Source organism: Babylonia areolata, chromosome 17 (assembly GCF_041734735.1).
Source record: "Babylonia areolata isolate BAREFJ2019XMU chromosome 17, ASM4173473v1, whole genome shotgun sequence".
Taxonomy (NCBI): domain Eukaryota; kingdom Metazoa; phylum Mollusca; class Gastropoda; order Neogastropoda; family Buccinidae; genus Babylonia; species Babylonia areolata.
In genome coordinates, this window is record NC_134892.1 from 332,501 (window position 1) to 347,627 (window position 15,127).

A 15,127-nucleotide genomic window follows, 5' to 3' on the forward strand; every position below is an offset into this window, starting at 1 on the left:
GTCTGTTTACCTACCTGTCTGTCTGTCTATCTATCTGTCTGTCTGTCTGTCTGTATGTCTACCTATATGTCTGTCTGTCTGTCTACCTATATGTCTACTTATCTGTATGTCTGTCTACCTGTCTGTCTATCTATCTGTCTGTCCACCTACCTGTCCACATATCTGTCTGTCTGTCTACCTGTCTGTCTATCTATCTGTCTGTCCACCTACCTGTCCACCTATCTGTCTGTCTGTCTACCTGTCTGTCTATCTATCTGTCTGTCCACCTACCTGTCTACCTATCTGTCTGTCTGTCTGTCTACCTATCTGTCTGTCTGTCTACCTGTCTGTCTCCTAACTATTAAAAAAAGACCACACACAAAAGTGTCTGTCTGTCCACCCAGAATGATAACAATAATAATAATAAAGTACATTTTAAGACGCTTATTCCCTTGGAGAGCTGTAAGCGCCATCACAATTTCTTAAGAAGGCAGGGATATTTACACACTTATCCACAACACTATGCTCATACACACACAAGTATATATATATATCTACACTTATCAACAAAAAAGTATGCACACACACACACACACACACACACACACACACACACACACACACATATATATATATATATATATATATATATATATATATATATATATATATATATATATATATATATATATATATGCACATATGCACATACATAAAACATTAAAAGGTTTCAGCACTTAAAACCCATGGCGTAGGTTACATCTGGTGTTAACTTATTCAGTCAGATGGAGTTTGTAAAGGTGGGTCTTAAGCCCAGCCAATCTGGGAGCCTTTCTAAGTGTCTGGGAGAGAGTCTTTCTAAGTGTCTGGGAGAGAGTCTTTCTAAGTGTCTGGGAGAGAGTCTTTCTAAGTGTCTGGGAGAGAGCCTTTCTAAGTGTCTGGGAGAGAGTCTTTCTAAGTGTCTGGGAGAGTGAGTTATAAGTTGAAGGACCAACAAATGAAAAAGAACGTCTGCCATGTTTCTCTGGATGGAGTCGGGGAATGGCGAGGTGACCGGTATTTGAAGACCGCAATGATCTGGATGGCACATGCAGGGTCAAGAGATGAGAAATGTATGCAGGGGACTGACCATGAAGGGAACGGTAACAGAGTGTTGCTAATTTGTACTCCACACGTGCATGCTCTGGCAGCCAGTGATGTTGCCTGAGAAGTGGTTTGGCATGGTCAAATTTGCCAAAGAAGCGAAAATGAGCAAAAAAAGAAGAAAAAATTAAACACATCAAAATACATCAGTATTTTCCCATTATTCCACAATTCACAGCCATTCCACACACACACACACACACACACACACACACACACACACACACACACACACACACACACACACACACACACACACACACACACACACACACACACACACACACACACACACACAAAGAAATAAGAAAAAAGCATGAAACGCACACACACACATAAAAACAACAACACAACCAAACAAAACTAAAGGCCCAACGGACAAAACAACAGTCCTTCCGTTGCGATCAAACACCATCCCACCAGTTTACATACACACACACACACACACACACACACACACACACACACACACACACACACACACAAATGCACTCACTCAAGAGAGAGTGAGAGGGAACCCACAGATTGTTGAAAGCAATGTTGGATTTCAGGTGACGTCAAGTTTTGTGAATAGGTATATTTTTAGATTTTGCTTAAAGTTGTGGTTAGTTATATTTTAAAAATGTGATGGTAAATTATTCCATTATGTTCCCCCACTGCGTGTGAGACTGGACTTCTGATCAAGATTTGGACGAGGTATATGCAACTTACGTCTTATGTTATTTATTGGGAAGTTATTTGTAAATGAAGGAGGTGCGTAGCCGCTTACTATTTTGTGCATAAAAACAGCCTTATTATATTCTAGTTTTAGCTCCAGTGGGAGGATATCAAGTGACCTATAATCATTAGGAGTTAATGAACATGACTTTAATAAAACTAATTTCAAAGCACGTTTGTATAATGTAACAAGAGGTTTTAGAGTATTTGCGTTAGCAGAATCCCACAGCGTAGAAGCATAATCTTATTGACTGTATGTGAGCATTAAAGAACTGTTTTCGGGTATGTGGGGAGAGAGAGAGTGGGGAAAGGGTGGGGAGAGAGAGAGAGAGAGAGAGAGAGAGAGAGAGTGAGAGTGAGAGTGGGGAAAGGGTGGAGAGAGAGAGAGGAGAAGAGAGTGTCAACCTCTCTCTCTCTCCCCCTCTCTCTCCCTGTTTGTCAATCTCCTCCTCTCTCTCCCTCTCTATTTATCAATCTCTCTCTCTCTCCCTCCTCTCTCTCCCTCCTCTCTCTCCCTCTCTCTGTGTCTCTCTCCCTGTCTCTCTCTCCCTCTCTCTCTATTTATCAATCTCTCTCTTTTTCCCTCTCTCTCTCCCTCTCTATTTATCAATCTCTCTCTCTCCCTCTCCCTCCTCTCTCTCCCTCTGTGTCTCTCTCCCTCTTTATTTATCAATCTCTCTCCCTCCTCTCTCCCCCTCTCTATGTGTCTCTCTCTCCCCCTCTCTCTCCCCCTCTCTCTCCCTCTCTCTCCCCTCTCTCTCCCTCTCTCTCCCTCTCTCTCCCCCTCTCTCCCTCTCTCTCTCCCTGTTTGTCAATCTCTCTCTCTCTCCCCTCTCTTTTCCTCTGTCTCTGTCTCTCTCCCTCTCACTCGTTCCCCCTCTTTCTCTCCCCCCCTTCTCTCTCCCTCTCTCCCACCCTCTCTCTCTCTCCCCAAACCCCCCGCTCTCTCCCTCTCTCTCTCCCCAACCTTTTTTTTCTCTCTCTCTCTACCCTCTCTATCTCTCTCCCCACCCTCTCTCTCCCACCACTCTCTCTCCCCACTCTCTCTCTCCCCACCCTGTCTACCCCCCCCATTTATCTATATCTCCCCACCCTCTCTCTCTCCCCACCCTCTCTCTCTCCCCCCCCTCTCTCTCCCCACCCTCTCTCTCCCCCCCTCTCTCTCCCCCCTCTCTCTTTCTCCCCACCCTCTCTCTCTCTCCACCCTCTCTATTCCCCCACCATCTCTCCCTCCCCTCTCTCTTTCTCCCCACCCTCTCTCTCTCTCTCTCTCTCCCCACCCTCTCTCTCTCTCCCCACCCTCTCTCTCTCGCCACCCTCTCTCTCCCCCCACTCTCTCCCCCCTCTCCCCCCTCCTCTCTCTCTCCCCCCTCTCTCTCCCCCCCCCCCTCTCTTTCTCCCCACCCTCTCTCTCTCTCTCTCTCCCCACCCTCTCTCTCTCGCCACCCTCTCTCTACCCCCTCTCCCCCCTCTCCCCCCGTCTCTCTCTCTTCCCACCCTCTCTCTCTCCCCACCCTCTCTCTCCCCCCTCTCTCTTCCCCCACATCTCTCTCCCCCCCTCTCTCTCCCCCCCTCTCTCTCCCCCCCTCTCTCCCTCTCTCTTTCTCCCCACCCTCTCTCTCTCCCTCTCTCCCCACCCTCTCTCTCTCCCCACCATCTCTCTCTCTCTCTCCCCACCCTCTCTCTCTCCCCACCATCTCTCTCTCCCCACCCTCTCTCTCTCTCTCTCCCCACCCTCTCTCTCTCTCTCTCCCCACTCTCTCTCTCTCCCCACTCTCTCTCTCTCCCCACTCTCTCTCTCTCCCCACTTTCTCTCCCCACACTCTCTCTCTCTCTCTCTCCCCACCATCTCTCTCCCCACCCTCTACCTCTCCCCACCTCCTCTCTCTCCCCACCCTCTCTTCCCATCCTCTCTCTCTCTCTCTCTCTCTCTCTCTCTGTGTCCCTCTCTCTCCACTCTCACTGTCTCCACTCTCTCTCTGTCTCTGACCCCCCCCCCCCCCCCCGATGCCCCCCCCCCCTCTCGCACCACTTACGGAAACTGACGATCCCTGAGCAGTGTCTCCGGGACACAGAACGCGACAGCTTGAGGAGTTCTATTTCAGTCACAGAACGCGACAGCTTGAGGAGTTGTATTTCAGTCACAGAACGCGACAGCTTGAGGAGTTCTATTTCAGTCACAGAACGCGACAGCTTGAGGAGTTCTATTTCAGTCACAGAACGCGACAGCTTGAGGAGTTCTATTTCAGTCACAGAACGCGACAGCTTGAGGAGTTGTTCTATTTCAGTCACAGAACGCGACAGCTTGAGGAGTTGTTCTATTTCAGTCACAGAACGCGACAGCTTGAGGAGTTGTTCTATTTCAGTCACAGAACGCGACAGCTTGAGGAGTTGTTCTATTTCAGTCACAGAACGCGACAGCTTGAGGAGTTGTTCTATTTCAGTCACAGAACACGACAGCTTGAGGAGTTGTTCTATTTCAGTCACAGAACACGACAGCTTAAGGAGTTGTTCTATTTCAGTCACAGAACGCGACAGCTTGAGGAGTTGTTCTATTTCAGTCACAGAACACGACAGCTTGAGGAGTTGTTCTATTTCACTCACAGAAGACGACAGCTTGTGGAGTTGTTCTATTTCAGTCACAGAACACGACAGCTTGTGGAGTTGTTCTATTTCAGTCACAGAACACGACAGCTTGTGGAGTTGTTCTATTTCACTCACAGAAGACGACAGCTTGAGGAGTTGTTCTATTTCAGTCACAGAACACGACAGCTTGTGGAGTTGTTCTATTTCAGTCACAGAACACGACAGCTTGTGGAGTTGTTCTATTTCAGTCACAGACCACGACAGCTTGAGGAGTTGTTCTATTTCAGTCACAGAACACGACAGCTTGTGGAGTTGTTCTATTTCAGTCACAGAACACGACAGCTTGTGGAGTTGTTCTATTTCAGTCACAGACCACGACAGCTTGAGGAGTTGTTCTATTTCAGTCACAGAACACGACAGCTTGAGGAGTTGTTCTATTTCACTCACAGTGTCTCCGGAAGACATAATACGACAGCTTGTGGAGTTGTTCTGTTTCAGTCACAGGCTAATTTCAACTGTGGGGGGAGATGGAGATGGAGGGAGGGGGGCGGGGGGAGGGCTGGAAAGAGATCAGATGAAATGTCACGGCAAAGTACATCCCTGTGTCCTCGTCGGTTTCATTACAAGGCGTTCACACACACACACACACACACACACACACACACACACACACACACACACACACACACACACACACACACACTCACACACACACACACACACACACACACACACACACACACACACACACACACACACACACACACACACACACACTCACACACACACACACACACACACACACACCACACACACACACACACACACACACACACACACACACACACACCCACACACACACACACCACACACACACACACACACACACACACCACACACACACACACACACACACACACACACACACACACTCACACACACACACACACACACACAACACACACACACACACACACACACACACACACACACTCACACACACACACACACTCTCACACACACACACACTCACACACACACACACACACACACACACACACACACACACACACACACACACACACCACACACACACACACACACACACACACACACACACACACACACACACACCACACACACACACACACACACACACACCACACACACACACACACACACACACACACACACCACACACACACACACACACACACCACACACACACACACACACACACACACACACCACACACACACACACACACACACACACCACACACACACACACACACACCACACACACACACACACACACACACACCACACACACACACACACACACACACACACACACCACACACACACACACACACACACACACACACACACACACACGTGGGCGTGCGCGCCCATACACGCACACAACACACGCACACACATTAATACACACGCATTCACACACACACACATTAATACACACGCATTCACACACACATACACTCTCACACATACAACACATGAACACACATAAACACATACACACACAGACGTATATGCACAAACACACACACGGTATACATTCATACATACATACATACTCCACGTTCTATAACAGGAGCAGTTGGGAGAGTCACACAGACAGACAGACAGACAGACAGACAAAGTTAGTATTGTGCATTGCGTGGACTCGTTTGTAAGATGCACGACAAACTCTCACTCTTTCTCTCTCTCTGTTTCCACATTCTATTCTCCCTCTCTCTCTCTCTGTTTCCACATTCTATTCTCCCTCTCTCTCCCTCTCTCTCTCTCTGTTTCCACATTCTATTCTCCCTCTCTCTCCCTCTCTCTCTCTCTGTTTCCACATTCTATTCTCCCTCTCTCTCCCTCTCTCTCTCTCTGTTTCCACATTCTATTCTCCCTCTCTCTCCCTCTCTCTCTCTGTTTCCACATTCTATTCTTCCTCTCTCTCCCTCCCTCTCTCTGTCTCCACATTCTATTCTTCCTCTCTCTCCCTCTCTCTCTCTGTCTCCACATTCTATTCTTCCTCTCTCTCCCTCCCTCTCTCTGTTTCCACATTCTATTCTCCCTCTCTCTCCCTCTCTCTCTCTGTTTCCACATTCTATTCTTCCTCTCTCTCCCTCTCTCTCTGTCTCCACATTCTATTCTCCCTCTCTCTCTCTCTCTCTCTCTGTTTCCACATTCTATTATCTTTCTCTCCCTCTCTCTCTCTGTCTCCACATTCTATTCTCCCTCTCTCTCCCTCTCTCTATCTCTGTCTCCACATTCTATTCTCCCTCTCTCTCCCTCTCTCTATCTCTGTCTCCACATTCTATTCTCTCTTTCTCTCCGTCCAACTCCCCTCCCTTTCTTCCTCACCCTTCTCCCTCTCTCTCTCGCTCTCTTTCCCCCATCCCTTTCACCTACTCCCTCCATTTCCCTCTCTCTTCCTCACCTCTCTCTCTTTCCCCCATCCCTCTCACCTACTCCCTCCATTTCCCTCTCTCTTCCTCACCTCTCTCTCTTTCCCCCATCCCTCTCACCTACTCTCTCCGTTTCCCTCTCTCTTTCTCCCTCTCCATTTCTCGGTCACTCCTCTCTCTCTCTTTCTCTCCCCTCCCCTCTCTCCTGCCTCCCCCTCTTTCCTTCCCCTCGCTCTCTGTCCCACTTTCTCTTTCTCCCCCTGTCTCTCTCTTCGTCCCTCCCTCTCTTTCCCCTGTCCCCCTCCTTCCCTTTCTTTCCCCCCTCTCTCTCCCATTCTCTTTCTTTGACCCCCTCTGTCTCTCCCCTCTCCCTTTATCTCCCCCCCTCTCTCTTTCTCCCCATCTCTCACTCCCTCTCTCTCCCTCCCTCTCTCCCTCACTCTCTCACAATCTCTCTCCCCTGCCTCCCACTGTCTCCCCCTTCTTCAACACCTTCTCCTCACTGTCTGTGTCACCAATCCAATCCGTCCTTTTTTCTATTCATGCAGAAAAAAAAGAAAAAGAAAATCAGATTTCCTTTTGGAAGTAATTTCTCAGTGGCTTCCTCCTCCTTCTTCTTCTTCACCCCCTTCTTCTTCTTCACCCCCTTCTTCTTGTTGTTCTCCCCACCCCTCCTCCTCCTCCTAAGAATAGAGTGATGAGTCATAGGGTGGCCACACAGAACTGTTCACCACACCCTGCAGGTGTGTGGCTGTGCCGAAGCCAGGACCTCGACACATGGCTTTACAGTGTTCACCTGACACCACATCCTGCAGGTGTGTGACTGCCGAAGCCTGGACCTCGACACATAGCTTTACAGTGTTCACCTGACACAGCCAGGACCTCGACACATGGCTTTACAGTGTTCACCTGACACAGCCAGGACCTCCACACATGGCTTTACAGTGTTCACCTGACACAGCCAGGACCTCGACACATGGCTTTACAGTGTTCACCTGACACAGCCAGGACCTCGACACATAGCTTTACAGTGTTCACCTGACACAGCCAGGACCTCGACACATGGCTTTACAGTGTTCACCTGACACAGCCAGGACCTCGACACATGGCTTTACAGTGTTCACCTGACAGCCAGGACCTCGACACATGGCTTTACAGTGTTCACCTGACAGCCAGGACCTCGACACATGGCTTTACAGTGTTCACCTGACACAGCCAGGACCTCGACACATGGCTTTACAGTGTTCACCTGACACCACATCCTGCAGGTGTGTGACTGCCGAAGCCTGGACCTCGACACATAGCTTTACAGTGTTCGCCTGACACAGCCAGGACCTCCACACATGGCTTTACAGTGTTCACCTGACACCACATCCTGCCCCACGGAACTCAGTATGAAGAGAGGGGAATGAGTGGGATTATATTTAGACAGAAACACGTGCGGAGAGAGGGAGATGGGGTGACAGAGGCAGAGAGAAAGAGAGAGAGGGACACAGAGATCGTGTCTGTCTGTCTGTATGTATGTGTGTACCCCCAACCAGGCGACGCTGCTTGGTCCAAGCAGACAGCCCAAGTAGACATTAGTTCGGATATACCCTACCCATCGTCAGCCATGACCGAAGGAGGCCTACTACTACTACTACTACTACCCCCACCCACCCATTCACACCCCCTCCCTATCCCCACGTGGACTTCGGTGGCTTCAGCTCCTATAATCATTCACTCCATGTATACTCCAGCGGCCTTTTGACGTGAATGACCGTTTTCTACGCCTGCCATACTAGGCAGTCATACTCCGTTTTCGGAGTGGGTGTGCGTGGTTGGGGATACACGTTCAATACCACCACTTGTCGATCTTAACCACCACCTCTCCTGCCACACACACCCTCTTCTCCCTCACCCTTCGAGTCCCCCCCCCTCCGCCCCACCATTCCCCTCCTACCCCCCACCATTCCCCTCCCTGTCATCATCACACCGCCCCTCCTCCCACCCACACTCCAACACCCTCCGCCCCACCACTCCGCTCCTACCCCCACCATTCCCCTCCTACCCCCCACCATTCCCCTCCTACCCCCCACCATTCCCCTCCTACCCCCACCATTCCCCTCCTACCCCCCACCATTCCCCTCCTACCCCCCACCATTCCCCTCATACCCCCACCATTCCCCTCCTACCCCCCACCATTCCCCTCCTACCCCCACCATTCCCCTCATACCCCCACCATTCCCCTCCTACCCCCCACCATTCCCCTCCTACCCCCACCATTCCCCTCATACCCCCACCATTCCCCTCCTACCCCCCACCATTCCCCTCCTACCCCCCACCATTCCCCTCCCTGTCATCATCACACCGCCCCTCCTCCCACCCACACTCCAACACCCTCCGCCCCACCATTCCCCTCCTACCCCCCACCATTCCCCTCCCTGTCATCATCACACCGCCCCTCCTCCCACCCACACTCCAACACCCTCCGCCCCACCATTCCCCTCCTACCCCCCACCATTCCCCTCCCTGTCATCATCACACCGCCCCTCCTCCCACCCACACTCCAACACCCTCCTCACACTCCGAACCCTCCCTACCCCTAATCTTCCCATACGTTTAATTTTTTTTTTTATAGAAAATTTATTTATTTGTTTTTTAATTTTCAAAATATTTTTATTCATTCAATTTTTGTTTACAATGTGCCAATCTTAATATAACTAAACAGTACGAATAGAATACATTACATGAACTTAATGCATAACAGGATAAGGTGTAACAAGACAAAGACATATACAGAAGAACATAGGGGATACATGGTGCATATTCCACATGGTGCATATTCCACATGGTGCATATTCCACATGGTGCATATTCCACATACATTTTTTGTCACTGTTCTAACTATGCACTTCGTTAAAAACAACAACACAAAAACACAAAAAAACCACCACCAACAACAACAAAAACAACAACAACAAACAACAAAAACAAAACAAAACCAACAAAAAACAAACAACAAATGTGATCACAAATAAATGAATAAATAAATAAAATGGAAAAAAGGGACAAATCAGGGTCATTTTCTTGGTATGCACAGGTAGGAAATTTCTTCATGTGAATGTCCATACTGCACATTTTTTTCGTCATCTGAATAGCCAATGTAATGCGCTCGAGATATGAATTTGTATCACTACAAGACAAAGGGCATTGCAGGCAGAGCTAGCATAAAACATCAACAATAAGTAACAGAATAAAGTAGCATTGGGGAAACAGAAGTCCACTTTCCTTTAACTAATGCATTGTGAAGGTGGTTTGACAAAGTTCATTGTTCTGTCAAGTTCATGTATGGCAGCCATTTCATAACAAATTCATGCTTTTGTATGTTCAGTGGGTGTGCATGTTTTTCAGTTTGATATCAAATCTTTAATTCTGTCAAGAACATTTGGATATTTGGTCTGAGTTTGTTTAGTTTACATCTGTAAATGAAGAATTTTCCAAGTAGTAGGATAAAATGTAATGTCATTAATTCTGCTGTTCTCTTCAGTTCGAAATAATTTGAGCTTATTATTCAAATTTAGGTCAGCACAATTTTGACAATTTTTTTATGATGATACTTTGTAATTCTGTCCAAAAAGATGGTGAGTGTTGGCAGTCATACAGGTAATGGTTTACAGTGTCCTTCTGCCTACCACAGAAGCTGCATTTATCATTATCTGTTAATCCCATGTTTTTTTTTTTTTTTTAAATGGTATTTGTCACCAGGATTATATGACAAATTCTAATTCGAAACCATTTTAACTTAATATCGTTTATTTTGCAAATCTTTTTCAATATTGCTTCCCTGTCTAACTGTGTATTTAGATTCTCCTCCCATATTGTCAATGATTTAATGCTAGATACTTCTAATTCATTCATTACTACAGATTAATACTGTTTAGATCCTTTATTTACACTCATTAGGAGGTGTTTAGCTTTTGTGTTAATTTCTGCTACATTGCTTTCAATCTTAATGTTATTCTTATAGTTTTAATGATTGTAAGTATGTTACAATATCCGGAATACCTAACTCCCCTTTTTGAATACTATGGACAAAATATTGTCTCATAATTTTATCGTTTTTGTTATCCCAAAATAAACGCATAACGCAGTTTTTTGCAACTGCTTGATCTGCCTGTCAGGTGGATTTGGCAAGAGAATGCACAAGTAAATAAGTTTAGATAATATTAACGGTTTTAATACAGCTATTCTTCCAATCTGTGTTGCTCTTTTAAGCCATGTTCTGAGTAAATTTTTTGCTTCAATGAATTTGTCTCGAGTTTTTTTGTTTTTTTTTCAATCACGTGAGAAGTTTCCTTCGTAAACCAGAGTCCTAATAACTTAAACTCTTTTGGATTCCAATCCATTTTAATATGCGGTAGGTATATTTATGTTGAGTATTTTTTGCTGCCTAACCAATCGTTTACTGTTTTCTCGTAGTTCGTTTTTAACTCTGAAATATCTTCAAATCTGTTTAATGCTTCAAACAATTTTTCATATGAATATTTGTCACCCGCTAACGTAAATGAAGTATTGTCTGCGAACTGACAAATCTTAAATTCAGTATCTGCTATGTGTATGTCTTTATTAACTTCCTTGTCTTCCCTTATTTCCCTGTCATCACACCACCCCCTCCTCCCACCCTCCTCCGAATTCCCCCCCCCCCCCACCATTCCCCTCCCTGTCATCACACCACCCCTCCTCCCACCCTCCTCCGAATCCCCCCCCCACCATTCCCCTCCCTGTCATCACACCACCCCTCCTCCCACCCTCCTCCGAATCCCCCCCCCCCCATTCCCCTCCCTGTCATCACACCACCCCTCCTCCCACCCTCCTCCGAATTCCCCCCCCCCCACCATTCCCCTCCCTGTCATCACACCACCCCTCCTCCCACCCTCCTCCGAATCCCCCCCCCCCATTCCCCTCCCTGTCATCACACCACCCCTCCTCCCACCCTCCTCCGAACCCCCCCCCCCCACCATTCCCCCTCCCTGTCATCACACCACCCCCTCCTCCCACCCCCTCCCCTCCCACTCCCCTCCCCCCTCCCTACCCACCCCATGCCTCCTATATGTTTTGTATCCCCCCTTCTCCCCCCACTCCACTCTCTCTCCTCCTCTTTCCAGTCTCTCCCCCCCCCCCCACGGCTTACGCTCCGGACAACATATGGTGGTCTTTGTGTGTCAAAAGTTCCCCATGAAATCCAGACACAATGCTTTCCTATTGATTTGGTAGAGTGCGTGCGCGCGTGCTTTCACGCACGCACGCTCAGACGCTTGCATGGACGCGCATGGAAAAAGATATTACATGTTGTGCACACATGAACGTTGTCTGTTATCTCTGTCAGGCTCTGTGTCTCTGTGTGTCTGTTTCTGCTTGTCTGCATATCTCTCTGTATCTCTGTCTTTGTCACTATTTGTCTCTCTGTCTGTCTATCAGTCTGTCCGTGTTAGTGTCTGACTGTCTGTCTGTCTATCAGTCTGTCCATGTTATTGTCTATCTGTGTCTGTGTTTGTGTGTCTGTCTGTCTCTTGCGAACACAGGATTTGCACTTACGCGTACTCACTCAGTGATGCTTCTGTCAGTCTGTCTCTCTCTGTCACACACACACACACACACACACACACACACACACGTGCGCATGCATATATACACACACATACACACAAACTAGAGGAATACAAGAGAGAGAGAGAGAGAGAGAGAGAGAGAGAGAGAGAGAGAGAGAGTTCAGACAATGAGAATAAAAAAAATACCAGGAAAAGATAATCAGCTCAATTTCACTTTGTTTTTCAAGAATTAAAACAAGGAGGAGGATGTTGCTGGGGAGAGGGAGATGGGGTGGGTGGGGGGGGCGGGGGATCGGATGGGGTGGGGGGAGGAGTGTGTGTGTGTGTGGGGAGGATGTGGGGGCGGGGGAGAGGGAGATGGGGTAGGGGGGGGGGGCGGGGCGGGGGATCGGATGGGGTGGAGGGAGGAGTGTGTGTGTGTGTGGGGAGGATGTGGGGGCGGGGGAGAGGGAGATGGGGTGGGTGGGGGTGGGGCGGGGGATCGGATGGGGTGGGGGGAGGAGTGTGTGTGTGTGTGGGGGGAGGATGTGGGGGCGGGGGGTTGGGGGGTGGGGGCTTAAGAAAGAAGCATTAAAGTTCAGAAAAAGAAGGGGAAAAAACTTTGTGAAGAATTTTTTCCAACGGGGAATCTTTAGCAAAACAACACACTACTTTTGAAGCACTCGGATTTAAACTTTGTGACGTCATCAAGTCATCTGTCTCTGGTGTCACTGTGAAATAACTCTATGACGTGTCAGTATTGTTTCCATCTATCTATCATTCTATATATCATTCTATCTATCTATCTATCTAATCAGCAGGAAATACGTCAGTGTTTGGGAGTTTAAAAAGATTTGATTTGCTGTTTGCCTTTTTTTGTAATGAAGGTGATAATTGGTTATAATTTGGATCATAATTGGAGTGTGTGTGTGTGTGTGTGTGTGTGTGTGTGTGTGTGTGTGTGTGTGTGTGTGTGTGTGTGTGTCTGTGTGTGTGAAAGTCAAAGTCAAAGTCAAAGTCAAAATTCTATTGAATGGATGAACATTGAATTGGTAGCAATTGCCTTTTTAATTAAAAAAAAAAGCCAGCAGAAGAGAGAGAGAGAGAGAGAGAGAGAGAGAGAGAGAGAGAGAGAGAACCCCAAAGCAAATACAGACAAAATATATACCTGCGTTTCTCATTCACACAAATAAATGCAAAATACACATGTTCGTTCACGATTACCCCCCCCCCCCTTCGTTTTCCCTCCCTCCCTTCTATCTCCCTCCCTTCCTTCTCCCTTCCTTCTCCCTCCCTCCCTTCTCCCTGCCTCCCTTCCTTCTCCCTCCCTTCTCCCTCCCTTCCTTCTCCCTCCCTGCCTTCTCCCTGCCTCCCTTCCTTCTCCCTCCCTTCTCCCTCCCTTCCTTCTCCCTCCCTTCTCCCTCCCTTCCTTCTCCCTCCCTCCCTTCTCCCTGCCTCCCTTCCTTCTCCCTCCCTCCCTTCTCCATGCCTCCCTTCTCCCTGCCTCCCTTCCTTCTCCCTCCCTCCCTTCTCCCTGCCTCCCTCCTTCTCCCTCCCTTCCTTCTCCCTTCCTTCCTTCCTTCTCCCTTCCTTCCTTCCTTCTCCCTCCCTTCCTTCTCCCTGCCTCCCTTCCTTCTCCCTGCCTCCCTTCCTTCTCCCTCCCTCCCTTCTCCCTGCCTCCCTTCCTTCTCCCTCCCTTCTCCCTTCCTTCCTTCCTTCTCCCTCCCTCCCTTCTCCCTTCCTTCTCCCTCCCTTCTCCCTGCCTCCCTTCCTTCTCCCTCCCTCCCTTCTCCCTGCCTCCCTTCCTTCTCCCTCCCTTCTCCCTTCCTTCCTTCCTTCTCCCTCCCTCCCTTCTCCCTTCCTTCCTTCCTTCTCCCTTCCTTCCTTCTCCCTCCCTTCCTTCTCCCTGCCTCCCTTCCTTCTCCCTCCCTCCCTTCTCCCTGCCTCCCTTCCTTCTCCCTCCCTCCCTTCCTTCTCCCTCCCTTCATTCTCCCTTGCCCTCCCTTCCTTCTCCCTCCCTTCCTTTCTCCCCCCTCCCTCCCTTCCTCCTGGCTGGTGGGGGGCGCCCCGTGCCTTCGTTGCGGCTGGGCCAGTTCGTCTGTCGTTGTCTGCGGGAGGATTGGGGTCGCGGAGCGCTCCAATTCGGTTAGGGGGGGTCTCTGTCGCGTCCGGGCATTCGGTTCCTCTTGCGCGCAGTGTCCTTCTTTGCTGGGGGGCTGGGCGTCGGGTCCTAGCCCTCGTGTCGTCCGTTGTGCGTCCTCGTGGGTCTGGGCCGATTCCTTGTCCTCTTCGGGTAGCATGTTCTCGTCCTGGGGTCCTCGTGTCGTGCCTTAAAAAAAAACATTAAACGTCAGAAAAAGAAGGGGAAAAAACTTTGTGAAAATTTTACAAACGGAACTTTAGCAAAACAACACACTAACTTTGAAGCATCGCATTTAAACTATGTGACATCAATCATCTCCTGGCTAGCACCTGTGAAATAACTACTATTTCAAATGCATCACCAATCTCATTACTATCTAAATCACTAACTATCTATCTATCTAACATCATAACTCAGTTTGGAGTTAAAAAGCATTACCGTTCCTTTTTATGTAAGAAGGATAATTGTTAAATTTGCATCATATGAGAAAGTGGAATAGTGTTTGTGTTCGTGTACGTGGTGTGGGGTGTGGGGTGGGGTGGTGGGTGTGGTGAGAGTCAGAAAGTC

General features: G+C 48.5%; 1 protein-coding gene across 2 annotated transcripts in view; it reads left to right on the plus strand.

The window, feature by feature from the left end:
* The window catches only part of LOC143291561 (uncharacterized), a 160,648-nt gene that overhangs the window by 23,350 nt on the left and 122,171 nt on the right, over positions 1-15,127 (plus strand). The window lies entirely within an intron of this gene.